This window comes from Coenobita brevimanus, chromosome 12 (assembly GCF_032717465.1).
Source record: "Coenobita brevimanus isolate Jiangsu-jjx chromosome 12, ASM3271746v2, whole genome shotgun sequence".
Taxonomy (NCBI): domain Eukaryota; kingdom Metazoa; phylum Arthropoda; class Malacostraca; order Decapoda; family Coenobitidae; genus Coenobita; species Coenobita brevimanus.
In genome coordinates this window covers 12,318,949-12,343,994 of record NC_136965.1, presented here as the reverse complement: position 1 = coordinate 12,343,994, position 25,046 = coordinate 12,318,949, and the positions used below count along the sequence as shown (strand labels likewise).

The 25,046-nt window shown below is 39.6% G+C and overlaps 1 pseudogene; it reads left to right on the top strand.

Moving 5' to 3' along the window:
* The first annotated feature begins 14,033 nt into the window (after window positions 1-14,033).
* LOC145414073 (5S ribosomal RNA) lies at window positions 14,034-14,150 on the top strand (annotated as a pseudogene).
* Window positions 14,151-25,046: the final 10,896 nt, after the last annotated feature.

Sequence of the window (25,046 nt, the reverse complement as noted above, 5' to 3'; positions counted from 1 at the left end):
GAAAAAGACGGTAATAAAACCCTGCCTTCTTTGCATTGTGCTTCTTCGTGACTAGGATCATATTCTTGTGGTGGTCTACTGTTGCAAGATGGTGATTTTCGGCCAAGTTAGAGTAAAATGATTATACCAGGTGATTCAAACCAGGCCATAAAATATTACCTTTATCCGTATCCTCTTTGGTTAAGGAAGCTCCTTAACACCTTTTCCTAAGCGATTTATTTTGCTTATTACATCTTGCCGTCTTCTATCATTTAAATAATTCTACTGTCGCCATACTCTGCATGAGTGGTGTACAGAACGATATTAACCAGCTATATAAATAAATCAATAATTAAAGAAGAGGTGTTAGGGAACTTCCTTAACCACCGTTTATATAACACGGAAAAGGGTAAGAAGACGTAGTAAGCGAAATAAATCGGTTAGGAAGGGGTGTTAGGGAGCTTCGTTAACCACCACGAGCCTTAATCTTGCCTCTCCACCTCAGGAACCACTCCAGCCACGCCTCCACCTGGATCTTCACGCCCGACAGCCTTTCAGGTGGGTGGCTTCGTCATATCGTCAGCCTTGGTAACCTAATGGCAGCTCTTCACGCTGCTCAATCTCTGGCACACTTGTTCGTATGGCTTATATACTGTAGGTTCCAACATGCTTGAATGCGTCGGCCTTGGTCACATAATGGCGGCTTTTCACGATGCTTGATCTCTAGCAGCCTGTTCCTGGTTTGTTTCTACAGTCTATGACCACCCAAACAAGTGAAGTCTCGCATTCTTTAAGTTTTGGACAAAACTCCCTGGGTCTGGTATGTTCACTTGATTGGGGGTTAGGAGACGGAAACAGCCTTTACCTGCCCTGCAAACATTATTTATGGTGTAAAAAAAAAACTAATCTTGCGAAATATCACTTAAGTTTACCGTTTATTTTTATTTAGGTCAACAACAACAATTGAATGAAAAGCGATATCTGGAGCGTTTCTACTCGTCTTCACGGCTCATGCCAGCTGTGTTACCAATGAAGCAATTCTCCCACTAAATTTAGAGATTTTAAAAGCAACCTAGCAGGTAAAAATTTTAATATTTCCTGTATATATGGTGCTTTTAAAGTCATGTCCAGCGTTTTATTTTTTTTCCTAAATTTCCTTCAGTCTGGTGGATTTTTACCACCTTTGAGACCAGTCGAGCGAATTTCTAAAATTTCCCTTTGGCAACACTGCATACCAACCCTTACCAATCTGCCAGTGCTTGAAAATATTTTCAAGATCTTGCAAAATTAACCCAAAGCTTGAAAGCTTGAAATAAAGATTTGTAAATCTCCCATATCTTGAAAATTTTTTATATCTCCTGTAACAGTGCCAACAGCTGTAAGAGAGAGAGAGAGAGAGAGAGAGAGAGAGAGAGAGAGAGACTTGGCAACCTGCAACTGCGACGTGGGTACAGGACCAGTACAGTGTACACGAGTCAACAGCCTTAAGAGACTGACGCCGTCACGCCACCCGGGCAGTTTTGCCAGTTAGCACTAGGACAGCACCCAGGTTGGCAGTGCGGAGTGTCAGAGACTCAGAGTACATCAGCACTGCTGTAGGGTAGGGTAGCCTTGGGCTACACCCTTTGCAGCTTTTGGTGTCTCTTTGGCAGCATTGAACCATATATTTATATTAAGTAGCAGGCTTCTAGCGAAACAGGCTATTTCACGTCAAAATGCAGACTTCTATTCATGGAAACCTAAGAAGTGTGTAACTGAGGATGTGAAAAATGGACGGTGCTAAAAGAGATGCACAGATTCTCTCTCTCTCTCTCTCTCTCTCTCTCTCTCTCTCTCTCTCTCTCTCTCTGTCTATCTATTGCCAGACGCCTCAATCCCGTTCGGGGTGGCCACAAACAAATCGCCTTCAAGTCGCCCTGTCCCCCGCCATTTCACTGCCCCGCTCCCAACTCACACACCCCTCTCTCATATACCTCTCCACCCCATCCCTCCATCTCATCCTCGGCCTCCCCCTCCCTCTTCCCCCCTCCACCTCACTCACATACACTCTCTTCGTCAGTCTCTCACCTTCCATCCTCTCCACATGACCAAACTACCTCAGTGTGTTCATCATAACGCTTTCTATCACATCCACACCCACACCACAACGCCCCTTTATATCCTCATTCGTCAGCCTGTCTCTCCATGTGACTCCACAGGCTTCTCTTAAATAACTCATTTCCACTGCTCTCACTCTTGACTTGTGTCCTTCCAACAACGTCCAAGTTTCACTTCCGTACGTTAGAGTTGGTATCACAATACTGTCATGTAGTAACTTTTTCACTTCCATGCTCACTTCCTTGTTTCTTATCACTGCTTTAAAGGAACCAGCAACCTTTCTTCCCTGCTGTACCCTTTCAAGCACTTCACCCTCCAAACCTCCATCCTTACTCATCACACTACCCAAGGACTTAAACGTACTCACATTTTCAAATTCCTCACCATCCAACCTCGCTGTACATTCACTGAATTCACCTTTCTCAAAGACCATCACTTTACTCTTCCCTACATTCACCTTTAGATTCCGTTTCTTACACACTTCCAAACTCATCCACCAAGCCTTGCAGCTCCCCCTCGTCTTCACTCAACAACACAGTATCATCTGCAAACAACAGTACAGGGAGTTTCCAAACACTATCCTCTCTCGCCAGGGCCACTCCAACATCCACTACCCTTCCTTGTACCTCTTTTATTACCCCATCCATGAACAGATTGAACAACCATGGAGACATGACACATCCCTGTTTCAACCCAACCTTCAAAGAGAAAAAGTCACTTAGTTCACCATCCACACGCACTGCAGCCTTAGCACCATCATACATACTCTTCACAGCATTCAACAACTTCCCATCTACTCCATATATTCTTAATACTTTCCACAATCCTTGTCTATCCACCCTGTCATATGCTTTCTCCAAATCCATAAAAGCCGCATACAACTTCTTTCCCTTCTCTAGAAACTTTTCCACTAAAGATCTAAGAATGAATATCTGATCTACACAACCTCTTCCCTTCCTAATGCCTCCCTGTTCTTCTCCCACTAATTCCTCTGTTCTTTCTCTAACTCTGTCAATAAGCATCCTACCATACACTTTTCCTATTATACTAAGAAGACAAATGCCCCTATGGTTACCACACATTTCTTTTTCTCCTTTGCCTTTGTACAAGGGCATAATTATACCTGACTTCCAATCCTCCGGGACTCTACCTTCCTCCAAGGCCAATCTGCACATCTTCCACATCCATTCTACTACTATCTCTCCCCCATGCTTCAGCATTTTACCACACACTCCATCAATCCATGGGGCTTTCCCCAATTTAACATTCTTCATTGCTTCCACAACTTCTATCCTACTGATTTCTTCCTGTCTTCTCACATCCCTCCTTCTCCCAGCCATTCCCCAGCCACTTATTTTTGCATTACTTCCATCTTCTGTGTTCAACAATTCCTTAAAGTGTTCTCTCCACCTGTTCACTTTTTCTCCCTTTTCCACTAGTAATCTACCATTATTATCTTTCACTCCCCTGCTAACCTCACTTCCACCCTGTCTTACTCTCTTCACCTCTTTCCAGAACATTTTCTTACAGTCCCTCCACTTTACACTCAAAATTCCTTCCAAATTCCTCATCGACTTTCTTCTTACTCCCTCTTACTAATCTTTTCACCTCTCTCTTTCTTTCTACATATAACTCTCTCTTCCACCTCTCAACTTCTTCCACGCCCCTATTTCTCATCCATTCATTGTATGCTTTCTTCTTTTGTGCCACAGCCTGTCTCACCTCTTCATTTCAGCACGCTGTTCCTTGCACACCTCTCCGTCTTCTCTTCCTCCCACACAGCACATCACATGCTGCACATATTTCTTCTGTAAATATCTTGCACACACCTTCCACGTCCCCCATCTGCTCTAATTCATATTTGCCCAATCGTTCCTCCACTTCTCTCTTATACTCTGCCTTTTTCTCATCCTCTTGTAACCTTTCCACTCTCCTTGCAACTACTCCTTCCTAAATATATGCAATTTACTAATAGACAGGTATTGCCAAATTCGTACATTACCTTCAGTGCTACTAATATTTCCATCTCCAAAAGTATTGAAATTCTCGGCGTCTCACTTAACAATGCCCTCAGCTGAACCTATCATGTTAGATTACTTGCTAAAACTGCCTCAATGAAACTTGGATTATTGTACAGAGTCCCTAACTACTTCGCTGATGAGCAGTTAACTATAATTTATAAGAGTCATGTACGCCCTCAGCTTGAATATTGCTCACCCTTGTGGAATGGATGTGGAGAGGTTGCATTAAAACAACCTGGCAAAAATTCAGAACAAAGCTGTTAGAATTATTAACAACCCTGCCATTACAAATAAACTACCTCCCCTTCAAGTAAGAAGGAATGTTGCCTCCCTTGCATTATTTTACAGATATTTTTATGGCAAATGTTCAGACGAAGTTGCATCCATGGTGCCACTTCTCCATGCCTTCCCTCGTGCTGCACAGGCATCTGGTAGCGCTCATGACTGGAATGTCACTTAGCCATATTGCAGAACTTCTGCCTATCAGAATTCTTTCATTCCCCGAACTGCATCTCTCTGGAACTCGCTTCCCCAGAGTTGTTTCCCTCCAAATTTTAACCTACAGCTGTTCAAATCTGTTACAGATATTTTATGAACAGAGGAGACCAGTAATCTGGTGTATGGATTATTTTTGTTTTATTCATTTATTTTTCCTTCCTCCGTTCTGTTATTTAAAAAAAATGTCAGTCTCGGTCTAGTGTTGTGCTACGAGGGGCTCCATTTGGCAAATTCTCTATGTTCTACCCCTCTCTGTATCGCTTATCCACCCGTTAATTATCTCTTCTTGATGTTAAGCTCCCGGGTTATCTGCCTTCCTGGAATATTTTGTTAAATTAAGAGCAATAATCTGCTTGCACTGAGAGGCTGTAGTATCGTGCTGAAGATCCATCTTGCTTAGCGGCTAGTGCTCACGGTTTTTCCCGCGTAAATGTCATCCCGTATAGAGAATTATATGTGGATAAAAATATGTTTGATGTTTATTTTTCTGATTTGATGACACTTGTGATTTTGACATGACCATTATCTATGGGTTTTATTTTATGGGACATTTTTCCATCAGCCCTGTTCATTTAGGATATAAAATAAGTATTACGAGAGTTTCTCCGCATTTTAACTCTGAAACTGCTGAGCGATAGGGCGTACGTTTCACATTCTTTAGTATGGCTAAGCCTCAACTTGATTATAATAGGGCTTTCTCTTCCATAATGCGAGACATACAGAGTAAAAACTCATATATGTTGCTTTTGCGAGTTGTTTACCTAAATACTGCTTTTTCCGGTATGCATTATGCAAAATATAATTAGGCCGTGGCAGTTGCCAGATACCACTTTCTGAGCGAAAGGTACTGGGAATCGAGTCATCACTTCTTTGGGCGTTTGTACAACCACAAAAAAAAAAAAAAAAAAAGTAGGGTACTCTTCCACTGGGTCTACTTCACGTTTAGAATATGTCCGTCACTTCCCTTCCTAATTCACTTTATTGAGCAGAATCAACTACAGGCGGAGAAATATACCAAGGTTGGTATTCTCTTACCGTTAGGAAGATTACTAACACCTATTCCTTAGCGATTTAGTAATTTTATTACACCATACTATCCTCCTCTGTATTACATAAACCCTTCCAATATCACCATACTCTGCATGATTAACGTACAAAAGGATATTACCCTGCCACATCCAGAAGTAAATCGATAAGGAAAAGGTGTTAGGGAGCTTCCTTAACCGAAGAGACTGCGAGTCTAAGGACGGTATTTCGGTGCATTTGGGAAGGTTACTAACACTTCTTCCTGACCGATTTATTTCTGATTCTGCTCCGTTACTATACTATTGTGTGTTGTTCATGCAATCTATGTCGACATTAAAATGATAAGAGAAACAAAAATGAGGATATTGGTGTATAATTGGGAGATAAATCGTTAATGAAGAGGTGCTAGGGAGCCTCCTTACCCGATGAGGATACGGGCCCAAGCCTCTGTGCACACACACACACACACACACACACACACACACACACACACACACACACACACACACACACACACACACAGAATGAATTTGGGGTGGAAAGACATTCAGTCCCGTATTCTCATCGATTAAAGAGGCTCCCTGACACCTTTTCCTGACTGATTTTTTTTTTCAAGTACACCTTCAGGTCCTCATATGTGTTACACAAAATCCTTGCAATATCGTCATCCTCTGCATTAATAACGTACAACAGGATATTAAGCATCCACATTCAAAAATAAATCGGAAAGGAAGAGGTGCTAGAGAGTTTCCATAACCTCCGAGAATGTTTTTTTTTTTTTTTGTGAGGAAGAAGGAACCAAAGGCCGCGAGCCCGCAATTATTGTTACTTCCAAGAGAAAAAAAATATACAAGAGAGAGCCAAATTCAAGATCCGATCATTTCGAGATGCCTGGACACATTGCGTTTGAAAGACTGGAGATCATAGGAAGCAGGAAATACAGACAGAGGGAGACAGTTCCAGGGTTGACCTGTTGCATAAATGAAGGACTGGGAGTAACGGTTAACTCTTGCATTAGAGAGTTGGGCAGAAAAGAGATGAGAGTTTGCTGCTAGACGGGTGCTACGCGCCCGTCGTAGAGGTGGAGGAATGGATGCAGACAGTTAAGAGGAACAGTGACCATTGAAGTAGCGATAGAAAAAGAGATAAAGATGCAACAGTGCGGCGAAGACACAGAGGTTGAAGGGAGTCAGTAAGAGGAGGGGAGTTAATGCGACGAAAAGCCTTTGACTCCACCCTATTGAGAAGAGCTGTATGTGGGGAGCCTCCCCACACATGAGAGTTGTACTCCACACAGGGGCGGATAAAACCCCTGTATAGAGTCAACAATTGTGCAGCGGTAAAGAATGCACGAAGTTGGCTTAGCACACCTAATCTCTTGGAAGCAGATTTTACAAGAGATGTAATATGATCTCTACAAGATAAGTCCCGAGTAAATGAAACCCCAAGCATGTTCAAGGATGATGCAGGATTAAGGTGAATATTATTAAACATTAGTAGGTATACCCGTGGAAGGGTTTGTCGGGTTGATAGGTGTAAAAACTGAATCTTTGGTGCATTAACCCCTACACCGCGGGCATGTTTACCGATGTTTTACTTGTCCAGTGGGGTTATTCGGGCTCCGACAGACTCTCAAAAAATATTTGCCAAAAATCAGTTATTAGTCCTAGAATATTAAAATTATATATGCTTATGGCACATACCTTCAGCTTTCTCCTGGAATGTTTGTTGAGCCTTCGTCTGTTACCGTAGGACTTGTGGAGACCTCTGAAGTTGGGTAACGAAGTCTCCACTTTACACTTCCCGACAACCCGTAATATGATTACCACAGCCAGATATTAACACTATAAACACTACTCTATGATTTTCAAGTAGATTGGGATCCATACTCCCCCCCAAAAATAACTGTGAAAGCAATGAAAATTATGAGCGCGTCTGACCGTCGCACTGGCACTGGTTCGCTCTTGGTACTCTGTCATTTATTATTCATAAAACCCCTCACACTTTATATTTCTATTACTATATAACACTTATATATATCTACAGTCTTTATCCATAAGTTTCCTTCAGTAGTATTAGTTTATTGTCACTGTAGGGATTCAATTTCTTTCAGTAAAATACGTAGCATTCACTTTCTCGTCCTGTATACTAGCATTGAGAGTGAATGTCACTTTCATCTTCACACTCATAACTCATAGCATTCAGACATGCTAGAGTGAAACTTTCACTTTCATTACTCCTAGGGTATATACTCGTATTCTTATAATACTACTCATTTACATTTCTATTTACGTTCTCTATTTTATTTACGTTATTTACATTTCTATTTTATTTACACTGTGTTATGCACTGTCACTTGAAGTAACTTATAAAACTATTTTCCATTGTTCACGTATATTTACATTCATTACTTTCACTTGCTGTTTACACATTATTTACACATTATTTACAATTCTACTTGCACTGTTTTACTCAATAGAAAGATCGTAGTCATTCTTTTATCAATTGTCAGCCCTTTACCTCTTTCCACACGAGGTTTAGTAGGGGGTAAAGGTCACAGGGCCCTTTGCATGGGGGTGAAAAAGTGTCTGAAGTCAGCAAGAAGAAACATACGTACCCCCACTTCGGAAGATAACGGAGGGCCGGGGTAGAGGCCTACTTAGGGGATATTCAGTGCTACCAATGTTGGCTCTTGAAACAGCTATGTCTAGCACTGAAATGATTGGCAGGAAATCTAGACAATACATTATAAATTAGGTAGTTCCAGGTGAATGTAAATATCACTTAGGCTTATCCCTTCCCTCCTTACATGTATATTTATTACGAAAATAGATTATACGGCATATTTCAAGGGGAAAAAAACAGCGAAAATTAGCGAACGAGTGCACGTGAGGTGTTGTCAGGTGATAATTAGCCAATTCCAGGTGTATGGCACTCTCACTTACCTTATTTCTTTCCTGTATATATTATTTGGTATAAGAATAGGACATAGGGCTTATTTCAATGGATGAAATCAGTGAAAAATTCCAGGGAAGATTTACTTAGTGTAGCACGGCCGGGCAGGCGAGAGGATAGGGTAATGGAGGGGGGGTAGGGAGGGGAGTCAAGAACGGGGAGAAATGGTTAAATTGTCAACAATGGATGGGAGTACAGATGAGATTAGGAGTGCTGACTAGTGTTGGACATTGGCAGTACTGATAGATGATACAAGCCCCCACTTGGAAGCCCGGGTGAATTCAAAATAACACAGAATCACAAAAGCGACGCCTCGCGGTATGATCCCTTGCTCCCAAGCGTCACGAAAGTGACGCCCCGCAGTTAAGGGGTTAAAAACAAGAAGATTATTTATACCCCAGTCAGAGATACGCGCCATGTCAGACATCCCTTGTTTGCTGAAGTAATTGCTGAGACGGACATTGCAGGAACCGAATGAAAAGGTGAAGGGTGGAGTCATCAGCGTATGAGTGGATTGGGTTAGATGTACAGCTTAGAATAGCGTTTCTTAACCTTTTTTGACCTCAGCACCCTTGTAATAAGGTCTCAGTCTAGCCAGCACCCCCTTACGTTTAATTACTGGGACTACAGTTGCTACACTACAGCAGGGTTAAGGTAAAGTGAAGTACTCCTCAACAGTTTATACATTCTCAAAAAAAAAAAAAATCAAGAATGCCAGTAATAAGCAAAGCCAATATGAAACAAACAGACAAAAAACAATAATGCAGCATTTATCAGCACCCAGGTTAAGGAACGCTGGCTTAGAAGGTCATTGATGAATAAAAGGAAGAGAGTTGGCCCTTGTCGTCTGTCTTTGGTATGCTGCTTATGTTTACAAGTGTTAATGTTTATAGGTATTTATGTTTAAAGGTGCTATGTTTACAGATGTTTATGGTTACAGGTGTTCATTGACAGGTGAATATATTTATAGGTGTTTAAGTTTACAGGCATTTATGTCAATAGATGTTTGTGTTTATTGGTGCTTATGTTTACACATGTTGATGGGTGTTTTGTCTACAGGTGTTTATGCTTACAGGTGTTGGTTTGCAGATGTTTATGTTTACAGGTGCTTATGCATACTGGTGTACGTTTACAGGTGATTGTTTTACAGACGTTTATGTTTATAGGCGTTTGTCTTTAGAGGAGTTTGTTTACAGGTGTTTGTATTTACAAATGTTTATGTTTACAGATGTTTATGTTTACCTGTGTTTACAGGCATTTATTTTTACAGGTGCTTGTTTACAGGTGTTTGTGTTTACAGGTTTTTATGCTTACAGGTGTTCATGTTTATAGGTGTTTGTTTCCAGATGTTTATGTGTTCAGGTGTTTGTTTACAGATATTTATGTTTACATATATTTACAGGTGTCTTTTTACAGGTATTTATTTACAGGTGTTTGTGTTTATAGGTGTTTATACTTACATGTATTTATGTTTTCAGGTGTTTGTTTTCAGATATTTAATGTGTATAGTTGTTTACAGGTGTTTATGTTTACAGTTGTTTACAAGTTTTTGTCTACATGTGCTAATTTTTACAGGTGCTTATGTCTACAGGTGTTTATATTTACACGTGTAAATGTTTATAGGTGTTTATGTTTACAGGTGATTGCTACTACTATTACTTATACTACTACTAGTAGCAATGGAGACCATCGAGCTGAATGATGATGTGCTGGAGTTATAACTATTTTTTTGTGTGTGACCGACTCTGGGCATAGGCTTCACAGCCTGCTTTCAAGGCCCAGTAGTTCTCCTACATATCACACACCTCTACATGTCACCACTTTGGCGCTAATACCCACCGTCCATACTGAACGCATGTCAGGACTCTAAAATATCTTAATACATAATAGCTAGCAACATACATTTATAGTGTAGAGGTTAGGTCAATGTCAAACCTAGGGGCCAAAAGGAAATGACATTAGCACCTCTCCAGAATGCCTCTCACCAGCAAAATAGCCCACGAACAGTGCCTCGTGACCATACACATACATACACACACACAGGCTTCTAGAACATTTCAACAACAGTGTAACACACGTGACACGACCCCTGCTACACCAGAATGTAGGATTCTGAGATCAGAAGGGGACTGGCCATAGAACCGGCAGGTAATGGAGAGAGTGAATAAGAAGAGGGGTCCAACTAGACTTACCTAGTATATTATGTCTCTGTATAATACATACGCTGCTCAACTTAGACTTTCTCTGAAGATAATAAATCAAGATCAACTCCCTGTATTCATTTTTAACTCCTCCTGCTCTTCAATTAACTCAAGACTCACCTATTACAAGAATTAAGAGTTACATATATAAAAATGTTGGCTACAAACCTTTAACATTAAATGGTGGCAGTAACGAACGAGTCTACAAGTCTACGAGCCTACGAGTCTACAAGTCTATGAGCATACAGTAGGAACGATGAGTTACGAGTGAGGATCAACAAGCTCTACGATTAACTACAAACAACAAGTCTACAAGACAACTCTATAATCTTCACGCAACTTCAAGCAGCAGCAAGAAGAATAAAAAACAAAGCAAGTAAAGGAAAAGAAAGACCAGAGCAACAAGCACAAGAAAAAACAACACTCTCCCGCCTACCTCAATTGGTGACGCAGAGGTCAAGACACATGGCAAAACACCAGAGCCATATTTATAATGCATTTTACTCACCTTTGCTCACCCAGGTTACTCATCGCTACTCAGTTACTCACCACAACTACCTGTGCGGGAAGCCGACGTCACCTGTGTATCTGCTGAGACGACGTAGCTATGCGTATTTGCTGAGACAACACCACACCCATCAACGTGTGACTGACACCAGGCACTCTCACCCACTAATCATTACTCATTATTCACATAGCTCCTACTCATACTCATTTTTCCACAGTATTGAGTGGGAATTCGACGTTCTATGATGAGGTTCGCCTGTGACTACAGTTGTTAACCACTACATTCACCAGACCATGGAATTTCCTGAGTAACATCATCCATGAACACAGCCCTAGAATTATCGAGAGGAGATCTTCATTCAACTCTGCATTTATCTTCCGAGATCAAAAGTTGCTTCGACACGCCTCTCTGATCTGTATCAAGTGGATGTAATTATACTTACTCATTTTTTCTCAGTGCTAAAATTAGGTATATTCAACTCCTTTACTTATTTTTATATATACACTTATACACTCACTATCTATCATTTATTACAACTTATTTACTCATCTACTTAGTAAGAAAAAAAAAAAAAACGTATTTCATAACACCATGCCTTAGCAACATGAGTTCTTTTTAGCTAAGTGATATGACAGGGATATTTTCGTCCCCACCAGTGTTAATACCATATGATAGACAGTTAGTGCCCACTGCAGATACACAATTAGGAGAGCACCAGGGCAACGCGCCCATTGTACAAAATTCACCACAAACTAATTATAAAGAAACAAATACGTCAGTTCTAGATGATGATTGGAAAACCCCCTCTGATGTAGCGAGTGAGAACTTTGTCTCTGACTTGCATACCTATGAAAATATACTTGATATAGTTCAGCGTTCAGGCAAAATCTATTCCATTCCCTCACACAAAGATAAACAAGTTAAATTAACAGAGCAACCAGTGAAAATGAAAACCACAGATCAAGCTCAGATATATGTTTATCACGAGGATAAAACTGCGCCCAAATTCTCTGGCACAGAAAAAGATCATATTGACATCATTTCATTGGTCAGTCAGTGCGAACAGATCTTCATCAAGAGACATTAAGGATGAACAAGAGAAAATTGCTATTTTTTTCCTCTTGGATTAGTGGAGAAAGATGTCTGGCAGGCGACTTACTAAGGTCAGATAAGCTCCTCAAGGCTAAGACATATGATGAATTTAAAACTGAATTTTTGAAGAAATTTTCTGGAGGTATGAACTTTTTGCCAGGTATAATCCCAGAATTACATAAGATTGTAGATCTTGTAAGGGAGCACACTACAATTCATGTGCTCAGTGAAATAACTGCTGATGTCTCCACGATCAAAAGGACATTATTAGCTACCTTAGAAAACTCAAACTAGATAACAGGAGATGGAAAGATGTCCCCAGACCTCGTCGTGGACATCATTGGTTATGTAGCTGCCTTGTGTATATTACCTGATAGACCTTTAAGATCGCCAAGACGATCGCGTATACCCCAGGCATGTGTTTACTAGACTTAATGAATGAGGTAGAGATGCAGTGTAGCAAAGCAGGGATGCTTGAAACACAATCACATTCTAGTAGAATGAGAGTGTCTGAGACAGTATCAGCTGTGAAAAGAGCTACAACTACCCCAAACAGAGAACAAAATCGATCACGAACCGAAAGCAGGCAGAGCAAACAACTAAACGTGTCAAGGGTACGATCACAAACATCAGGCTACAGGCAGTTTCATAAGTTTCCCCGCAGCCCGAGAAGATCTCGCGCCACAGACACCACTAAATATGGAAAGTCATGTAGTTCACAGTCAAGAGATAGGTCCATTCTATGTCATTATTGTGCAAAACCAGGACACACTAGGAATGAATGCTTTATCAAAACAAAAGAGGATAGACAAAAGACACAGGGATTTGGTCCTTTCTGTAGACATCATAGGTGCCAAGGGCACTGGACCAGTAACTGCAAAACAGTAGAAAAATTATTGTCTATGTTCAAATCGGGGGAAGACCAAGTCATGACAAAAAACGAACAAACCTAAAGAAAAGCAAGTCTAAAATTCACATAGGAGGCATGTTGGGAAATGAGTGTATCTTGATACCAGCTGTATGTGAGGATCAAAACGTTTCCTTATTTTTAGGCACAGGCTCTCCAGTGAACTTAATGACACAGGAAGAAATAAATAGAATTTTTAAAAATAAGAAGAAAGTAACTTTTCTGGAAGAATCTGATTTAGACTTATATACAGTAGATGGAAAACAAATCACAGTAAAAGGTATGATAAGGTTAAACATCAGTTTCAGAGAGACCACAAGACCAATCTCTACATTTTTCTATATCGTTCAAAACTTATTAATTAAAGCTCATATGTTACTGGGCTTAAGATGCATGAGAACAGAGAAAATAACTTTATTCTCACAAATGAATGGAATAGACTTTGACAATGAATTCATAGAGGATATACCATCAGAGCCCTCACCGATTAGTAAAAGAGAACCAAAAAGAATTGGTAATATTAAAAGCTTAAACAAACATACACAAACAGGTAAGTGCATAGATCCACTCACACCAACCCCCCCCCCCCCAGCCTCCAGGATTAAAGACCCAGGTAACAGTACTGATTTATCAGTTTTTCCCGCCCATCTCACCAAAGATTTAGTTATACCACCTAACGCCTATATGAAAGTTACCATAAAGAGCAAATTACGGAATAGCCTGTTCTTGTCTTAGAAGAATTATGTAAAGTAAAAGGATGCCACGTTGAGTACACCGCTTCCCGTCCGATCAGCGAAGTTAAGCAACGTTGGGTCTGGTTAGTACTTGGATGGGTGACCGCCTGGGAACACCAGATGCTGTTGGCATCCCTACGTGTCAAGTGGGGTTGGTGAAGGATTAGTGCCCCTCCCTGTAAAACAATTAACTCTAAGCCCTTGACCACCCCGTTTGGGATACATGGCGTCTGGCTATGGATGGATGGATGGAAAAGGATCGTCAACAGAAAACGCTTTATGTCAGATGAACAACGAAGGGCAAACTTAGATATTCATAATTAATCACATGAATTGGGAAGTACAGTTGAAAAAGAGGACTTGCATAGTTAATATTGAAAAATGTCCCGCCCCTGTGAAGGAAATAGTTGTAGCTGGAGTGACAAGTGAGATAAAATCTACGGATTGAGAAAGCATAAAAGAGAATTTAATTCACTCAGGTGAATTTGATGAAGAAAATGATTTGTTAACCCTGTTGGAAACACACAGGGACACCGTAGCATTACCCGGAGAAAATTAGGGTGTACTAACCTGATTAATCACAAGATTAATGTGCACCCAGATACACCATCAATTTTCATACCGGCCTACCGGATCCTACAATCTCAGCGTACATCGCAAACCAGTATGTCGGTGAAATGTTAAAACTTGGAATTATTGAGCCATCAGTCTCCCCGTGGAATGCCCCATTATTCTTCGTGCCCAAACGAAATGGAGAAATCCGTGCGGTAGTAGATTACCGTAAACTAAACAATCACACAATCCCAGACCGATTTCCCATGCCATTGCTAAGAGACATCATACAGAATATTGGACAAAAATAATGTATTTTCCACGATCGATCTGCTAAGTGGATATTATCACATTCCGGTAGAACAGGAGTCACGTAAATACACTGCCTTTTCCACAATTAGAGGACACTACCAGTATAGAAGGATGCCCATGGGACTGAGGACAGCCCCGGGCACTTGTGTATTACATATTGTCCGGAATTTTAGGACAAGGAATATTTGTTTATCTTAACGATATTATAATCGCAACAAAAGATATCACAGATCATCTCATGAAATTAGACCTACTCTTACAAAAGATTGGTGATGCTGGTTTAAAAATTAAGCTTTCTAAATGCAAATTTTGCTTTAAGGAAATATATTTCTTAGGCCACAAATGAAGTTCTGATGGTATTCACACCACTGATGACAAAATACAGGCAGTGAGAGACTTTCCTGAACCCCACTACGACTGACGAAGTTAGAAAATTTTTAGGTCTAGCTGGGTACTATAGGTCATTCGTACCACAATTCTCTCATATGGCCTTTCCTCTATTCCAACTACTAAAGATTCTATGTTCCAATGGGAAGAACAAAAACAAGCATTTACCAAACTAAAAATTAAACTAACAAATACACTTTTTGGCATATCCGGATTTCACAAAATCATTTATTATATGTACAAATGTATCAGTTAAAGGATTAGGGGCTGTACTGATGCAGAAAGATAAAAGAGGAAAGAATCAACCAACTGCATTTGCCAGCAGACAAACAAAAGGTGCAGAGAAAAATTATTGCACTACAGACTTAGAGGCACTTGCAGTGGTTTTTGCATTACAAAAGTTTCGAGATTTGGTATATGGTTACGAAATACACTTATTCACCGACCATAAACCACTAGTGGGTATGTTTAAAGAAAAACTCCTCTCTGGGAGGAGAGCAAGATGGAAATGTACAGTCGAAAACTACAATGTACAGTTGCGAGCGGATGACTCGAGGCCACCTAGTCCACCAACACGTTTGGTGTTTTATCTGGTAACAATGGTAGCTGTGAACTTGACCGAGATCCAGTCGGCTGTTCTGGCGAAACAAACCCAGTGATAATTTGTCAATGTGCAGTTCTAACTGGTCTCCAATCAGTATAATGCAAGTAAACGTATTATACTGATAATGATTAACGTGTGATACACATGGTAGATATATTTATAACCATAGTATTACAACATAGGCTTCCAAGTAGTGGTTCATTCATACATGTGAAACACACGGGTATCGGTACTGACTTATTTTGTTCGACCATCGTCATGAACCAAACGACCCTTACCAGTTTTCAAGAGATATGCCGTAGGGTTATCGTTTCCTCGCAACTTCGCACTATTATTACAAAAATACCGTCATGCCAGTCATCCCTCACCGTGAACCTCATTTTCGTCGACCTCTGAATCCGAAGCAGGTGGGAAAGTTAAAGGTTCACACCATAGTATGCGGAAGAGAGGGAGGGGGATGTGGGAGTTACAAGGAGGATGGTGGGTGAGGAAGGGAGGGACGAGGTGGGATGTCTGATGGAAGGGGGGGCGGGTGGCATTGGTTACCTATTTGCCAATATATATATATATATATATATATATATATATATATATATATATACAGAGAGAGAGAGAGAGAGAGAGCTGTATTTCCAATAATTGATGCAGGATAGCCAACCTTACCGCCCTGAAAGTAGATCTCCCCCCTCGACCCCACCCTTCCACACCCATTGTCCTCCTCTCTCCCAAACCCTCCAACTCCTCCTCCCCACCCTTCCTCACCCATCGTTCTCTTCACGCCCACATTCTCCTTCTCCCAACCCTTTCTCACCCACCACCCTCCTCAGTCCCACCTCCTGCTTCCCCTTCTATAGCAATAACTGTGGTATGCACCTTTAACTCTCCCATTGCATCAGATTCGCTGATAACAGGTTTATGTGTCTCAGGTTGACGAGGCGGGGAGAAAGGCATCAAGAATTATTTGAGATCATGCTAGGTTGCGGGGAAGCTGATAATCCTACGGCATGTCTCTCGAAAACTGGTAAAGGTTGTTTGGTTCACGACGATAGACGAACAAAATAAATCACTACCGATACCCGTGTGTCTCGCATGAATGAACACACCATTATTTGGACGCCTACGTTGTAATATTATGGTTATAAATATATCTACCATGTGTATGACAAATTAATCATTATCAGTATAATACGTTTACTTGCATGATATTGACTGTGGACCAGTTAGAACTGCACATTGACAAATTATCATTGGGTTTGTTTCGACAGAACAGCCGAGCGAATCTCGGTCAAGTTCATACCCACCACTGTTACCAGAAAAAACACCAACATGTTGGTGGACTAGGTGGCCTCGAGTCATCTGCTCGCAATTGTACATATTCATTACAGACAAGGCAAAATTAATATAGTAGCCGACGCATTATCTAGGAACCCGAACACAATTCAGGTCGCTGCTTTAGATCTCAAAGGAGACATACCAAACCACGATGATATCACAAAAGCACAAAGACTTGACCCAATATGGTCTAAAGTTATATACAAGTTAGAAAGTGGAGATGACATACAGTTACCCAATCTATATGTACCACTCGAACAATTCACAGTAGTCAGTAATACTTTATACAAGATCAACCCAGAACAACCAAAACACTAAAGAAATAATAACCAATTGGTAGTACCTAATGACATGATACCCCAAGTATTACGAACGATACACGATAGCCCACAAGCAGGACATCCTGGAAAAGATAGGACATTCAAACAAGCCCAGTTGTTATATTACTGGCCATCATTACGAAAAGATATAAACAATCATATAGACAGATGAGAATCATGTGCAAAACACAAAGGATACCCACTTGCACCGATGGGTAATTACCCTGTACCACATCAACCATGGGACTTTGTCACTATTGATTCACTCAAGATGCCATTATCATACAATAATAATCAATAACTATTCGTAGCAACGGATCATTTTTCCCTTTATGTAAGTTTAGCTCCAATTAAAGATAAAACACCAGAGACAGTAGCAAAGGCAATAATAAATAATGTAATATGTCGCTTTACTACCCCAAAGGTACTAATAAGTGATAATGGAGGAGAATTTAATTCTGATATCTTACAAAAAATATGTAAACAGTACAATATCAAAAAGGCTAACGTTTTAGCCTATCACCCAGCATCTAATGGGTTAGTGGAGAGACAAAACAAAAAAGTATTAGATGTGCTACGACACATTCTCCATGAAAATTATACAAGCTGGGATGATTGGATTCCCAGAGTAGAAGCCTCAATTAATGGATCTATAAATAAAGCCACAGGTGACACACCATATTTCATTATATATGGGACAAATAAAAAAAACTACCATATGAGCTCCTAGAAGGTGACAGTCTGCCCATATACAATTTCGATGATTACTCTAAACTCCGTTTACGTGAATTCCAGGACATACACAAAAGAGTTAAAAAACAATTGACGATGTCCAAGGAAGAAATGACAGGCATTTAACAAGAAGGCAAGAGATTCACCTATCAGCTTAGGAGACATTGTTTATTTCATACGAGAGACAATAAATTGTCCCCAAAATTTGAGGGCCCATACAGAGTAATTAACATAAAAGCAAACAAAGTTTCAATTAGGTCACTGTCAAATGGCGAAGAGAAACAAGTTCATATTGTGCATTTAAAACGAGTTTCAAGGGAATTATCCAATAATTATTCAGCCTCGGATACAACCGAACAAGCGAACGTAACTCATGAAACCAATCAAGAAAACAACGATAATTACAAAAATAAATTAAGGTCATATATCAAACAATCAAACATAGGTGCAACTGTTCCAATAAAATCTATAGTACATCATTTACGAGATTTAAATATTGATTTAAACTCCTTCTATAAATGAAATAACAATCAAGTTATTGTTCTACGTTAGTCAACCTTAACGCACATCATCTCTATCATCGACCACAGCATGACCATATTAGAAAATTAATAGATTTTTTTTTGTCGGTAGGTAACGATGAAGGGATTTATGCTATGGATTCTCCTCTACATAGCAAGAGGATATGCTCACTTAGACCCCCAACACATAGTACGGCAAGGATGCCTCATAGCTCCAACGGCCATGACGTCAATCGTAAAACATGTCATGAGTGTTGAAATAAGTCTGAATTACTTATATGAAAAATCGCAAGACCAATGAGAACCCTGGACTTCATGATAGGAGGCTGTTTCACAAGCACATAACACAAAGTGGATGAAATAGTGAAGTTAGCGAAATGGAAAATAGAACAGGCTAAGTCAACTATGCTCATTATCATCCAAGATCACCCATCTCATGGAATGGAGATACTGAGCGACAAGAACAACATCACACGTACTCGCCAAAAGCGAGGTTTGTTCGACCTGGGTGGCGCAGTTCTTGGAAACATCTTTGGATTGGCTACAGAGGAAGATCTTCAAGAAATAAACAACAAATTTAATAAAATAGCTCAGGTACTAACATACCAAGATAAATTTATCACAGGACATAACTCAGCATTGAAGACAATCGTGAAAAATCTGAAAAAGGCATAAAACATAGCTCTCGAAAGTGTAGATAAAATAAATAGTATGGAAGGTAACATAACACTTTTCCAACACTTCTCCATCATCACGAAACATATTGACACAATTCTACTCCAATTAGACAACACGAGAGTTCATTACAGGGCACTTATGCAAGGAATTTCGAATGTTGGTGATGGCAAGATCACGATTGCCTTACTTCCAGTTCATGAGCTACGTCAGATAATTAGTCAAGGCATACATAAAAATAAATTGAAGCCTTTGTTCCGAAGTAGGGAATTCATGCAATATTATCCATATTTAGAAGCAACACTAACACCAACATCAGTAGTAGTTCATGTACCATTCATAACTGATGATCTGTTCACAGTATACGAAATACACTCCTTCCCTTCTAAGAATAATAACACTTTGGTCATCATCAACATCAACACAGACACCGAACTCATCATGGTCTCCAAGAGACGGAATACTGTCACTGTAGCAAGTGAATCAACGATTGAACGAAAGTGCCGCACATCCTTACATGCTATTCACCTTTGTCCTGCATACATTTTCACGTTTCAGCCTACTGATACAGTCCCTTGTGAAATGGCTATCAAAAGAAATCACAATATTCATAATCACTGCAACTTCACTTTTGCTCCAGATAAGCTTGTACACCATCAACGCATCGGACACTCACAGTTTTTTTATTTCACTCATAACACATCAGTTTACATGGTCTGTCCAGATATACCACCATATCATACTTTAGCATCAGGATTATACATAGCACCAGACTACTGTGCGGTATTTACACCATCCATGTCCACTTTATCCACCATCAATCACTACGCCATCCTCAATCATACACACAAACATTTCCACCCACTGCCTAATATGGACTTAAACATGAGCACAAGTATTAAGTTGACTTCACCTAAGTTTGAAACTATGGAACTGATCAATGAAACAATGAAGCCCTGGGAAGATTTGAGTTTGAGTATGTTCAACCCATATTATGTGTATAGCCCAGCACCTACTATCTTTATAATCTTCTGTATTGTATTTGCAGTACTGCTGTTTGCAATGCACAGAATGCATGCAAGAATTGCAAATTTGGAGTCAGTATTTAATGGGGGTACAGTTAGCATCCAAGCCAACTCCCCTGAACGAAGTGTACATATTTTGTATATAGTATTAATTTTATAAAAAAGATGAAAAAGAAGAATGACCTATGATATACAAGTATACCAGTATCGTTATCTCAATATGAAATATTTATAGCTCTTACCATAATCTTAACTTTGAACTTTTTTTTTTTTGCCATAAATGCATTTTACTATTATTCATACACATTTTACAAAATATAATACAATAACCAATTTAACAATATTCAGTTATGTATACAACTTGTTTAAAATGTAATATTACTGGATCATTGCAATATCACCATGAATATTATAATCAGTATTATAATCAATATTATGTATTAAGACTGAAGAAGAAGACTATTATGTATTAAGAGATTACCATATGTCAATGATGATTGCTGTTGGAGGACCACCAGCTACGTGACCGAGCGATGTCAGGACCTAAAATATCTTAATACATAATAGCTAGCAACATACATATATAGTCTAGACGTTAGGTCAATGTCAAACCTAGGGGCCAAAAGGAAATGACGTTAGCACCTCCCCAGAATGCCTCTTATCAGCAAAATAGCCCACGAACAGCTCCTCGTGACCATACACACACATACACACATACACACACACAGGTTTCTAAAACATTTCAACAACAGTGTAAGACACGTGACACGACCCCTGCTACACCAGAATGTAGGATTCTGAGATCAGAATGAGACTGGATATAGAACCGGCAGGTAATGGAGAGAGTGAATAAGAAAAGCGGTCCAACTAGACTTACTTAGTATATTATGTCTCTGTATAATACATACGCTGCTCAACTTAGACTTTCTCTGAAGATAATAAATCAAGATCAACTCCCTGTATTCATTTTTAACTCGTCCTGCTCTTCAATTAACTCAAGACTCACCTATTACAAGAATTGAGAGTTACATATATATATATGTTGGCTACAAAGCTTTAACACACATGCTAGGGCTGTCTCATACAGGAGTGGTGTACTGGTATTAGCGGGGGTATTTTTTCGACGTGTTGGCGGGTCTTCTGGTAGATCAGTAAAGTCTGCTTTTTAATGAAATTCAAATCTTTAAACTGTTCCCTGCCCCAGCGGTGATGTGATCCTGGTTCCGGTAGGACTGCACGCCACCTCTCTAACGATTGAGCCACCACCTACCTCCCCCCAAAAGTGGCGAAAGTATTTAAATACCTGGGTCATAATGTATCTTTTAATTTCAAAGATCAAGATTTTTTTTTTTTGACATAATTCTTATTTTTCTTTTAATGACATTTTTAGAAATTTTATATCTGTTGACAAATTCACTTTTTTATTTCTTTTTAAGTCATAATGTTTATCATATTAAGGGCTTCCATTATGGAATCACGGCACATCTCTTAGTTCAAAAAATTTTAAGGCTTTTGAAATTGCCTTCAGTAAAACCTTTAAACGTATAAGTAGTGTCGTAATGTTCGCCTGCAGTCACATCACGGCAGCTCGGTATGATCAGCTGCTATTTAAGCACCACACTGCCTTGGTACATGCAAGATATTGTATAACATTGTTAAAGTTACAACACCCTCTCATTAAAAACAATGTTTCTTATATTAAGGAGTTTTTTTTTTTTTTTTTATGCAGTAGCTGATTAATCACTTTGGAATTCATGAAGAGCTAAATATTTTGAGGTCAGGGATGGAATGGGTACAAAGACATGAGGACAGGCACGCTCCTTGTAGCCTATATTTTATTGCTGCTAGGGTTCATATTTTACCCTGGACCTGTTTATAGTTTATGAATACTAGCTTTTATGTTTTACTTGGACCTTTTTATATTTTTATTAAAGCTAGCTTTTATATTTTATTTGGACCTTTTTATATTATTATGGATGCTAGTTTTTTTTTTTTTTTTTTGGACCTTTATATTTCATGTGGATGCAAGTCTCTATATTTCATTTGGACCTTTTTTTTTTATTTTATTTGTATCCTTTTATTTTTCCTATGGCTGCTGACTTTCATATTTCACATAGGACTTCTTTTTAATCGTATCGATGATAGCTTTTATTTTTTACCCTAAACCTTTTTTTATATTTTGCTGATGGTATTTTTTTTTTTAAATACAGTAAGTATTTTACTTTATAATGTGTATGTGCACTGTGATATCCTCAGGTCTTTATCATTGCTTTTAATATAATTTGTTCTTTTATATATAATTGTACAGTACACCACCTACTGTGTAATGTGTGTATGTACAGTATTTTGTATATATATATATGTGTTACTACTACTGCTGCTACCCATATGGTGCTGCCGCTACTACTACTACTACTACTACTATCTTTATGATGAAATGTATTAATTTTTATTTATCGAGAGATGCGAAATAAAACCGGTTGATCGATTGACAACAACAACAACAACAACTACTACTACTACTACTATTATCGTTACTACTACTATACTACTATTATCGTTACTACTACTACTACTACTATCATTACTACTACTACTACTACTATCATTACTACTACTACTACTACTACTACTACTACTACTACTATTATCATTACTACTACTACTACTACTACTACTATTACATTCTTCTTACTTGTCTCTGTTGTCTACAGGTGCTGATAATTATTTGGGCAAGTGTTGGCCACCTTTCACTTGGCATGGCCGTAACCTGGCCCAACACCCTGGCCTCCCACCTCATGGCTGACAACACCACACTCCTTGGATCCCAACTCAGTATTTCAGTTTCTCAACTTGACTGGATTGGTGAGTGAAGTGGTGCACAGTTAGCCACTCATACACCTGGTTCAGCGAAGGTGTGACGTGGAGGTCTAGCTACAATTTCTGACGTTCCTGCATCACGGTTACTTGGTCATTTCCACTAATATTTAACACCTGCCTTCATTCATGTCAGTGACACCAACAAACGTGTGACTGAGGTGATGTACAGTTGGCCACACATGAACCTGGTGCAGTGCACGTGTGAAGGGTCTAGCTACAGTTTCTGACGTTCATGCATCACGGTTACTTAGTCATTTCCGCTAATATTTGGTACCTGGGTTCATTCATGTCAGTACCACCAACAAACATGTCATTATGTCATGGTTGTCAAGTGTACCCAGTGCCAGACCTCTGCTAAACACTAATGCTATACTAGGCGCATATGTTGCCAATTGCACAGCCAGAGAAACAATCTTTCCATATCCGTCTAAATGAAATCCTATTTTTACTTTACCCTTTTTACTTTAACATGGCTTAAACTTGCCGTCTCTCCATCTTGAATACTGAGTTGTAACAGTGTCAACACTGGAATATGATCCTAGTCACAAAGAAGTGCCACGGAAAGGATATAGAGCAGTAGAACTGCCTTATTCTACCACTGAGCTAAGTGAAATAAAGCTTTAAGTGGACAAATATCTAGGGCAGGGTAAGGTAAAAACGACTATTGTGTGTGTTGAAGGCTGTTTCATTATTCCGTTATGCATTCATCAGACTTTTGAAAGATTTTGATTCTTCTTACAGAAGTTCGTGTGAGTCTGTATCAGTATGTGGGTGGATGTAGTCTTTACACCATTTTGGGTGGCGGCTTTCTGCTCGAGTTGCGTGGCAACACACAGGCAAACAGTTCTACCAAATGTGTCCGTGTATGTGCTGTGACGTCGCGATGCATACGCTCACGCATTAGACAGGGGTGGGAACAGGATTTATTCACCATCACAAAGTCCAACATCAGTCTGGATGAGTAGGACATCATCATCATCATCATCATCATCATCATCATCATTCTTCATCATCATCATCATTTCTCCTGAAGGTAGGGTGAGGCAGGGTCAAGAAAGTTAGGGAAAGGAAACAATACTATAATGGGAGAATCAGTCAAAAGTACATCCAATGAAATGAACTATTCACCCATTCAGTCACCATTCAAGTCCATGGAATCTTGGGCTCATATCAAATGTAAACCTTCCACATGTAACTTCGTATTTGCATACTATACTCTTTTTATCCTAACTTGGCTCAGATTTTCTTCCTTTTACAGAGTAATTCACGTAGCTCAGTGGCAGAAATGACAGTGCTACGGCTCTACGTCCTTTTCATAGCACCTCTGCCTGACTAACATCATATTCCAGTATTAATCTGTTGTTACAAACCTGCAGTCAGGATGGAGATGGGGCAGTTATAGGCCAAGATAGAGCAAAGAGTATAGGCAGGATTCTTCCAGCAAGTATCAAGGTTAAAACAATTTAGAAAGATGAAACACCCTTGTAATGCACTCCTTCATAAAAAAAAAAAAAAAAAAAAAAAATCATGCAACCAGCCCGACCCATTCTCAGTTCCCTAGCCTCGTCAGACAACATACAGTATAGTTCCTCTCCTTCTCATGCTCAAGATGGTTTGGCCATGTGGAAAGGCTGATGACAGCTGGGTGTGGAAGGTGAGAAGTGTGAATCCTGGAGGTAGGGTTGCAG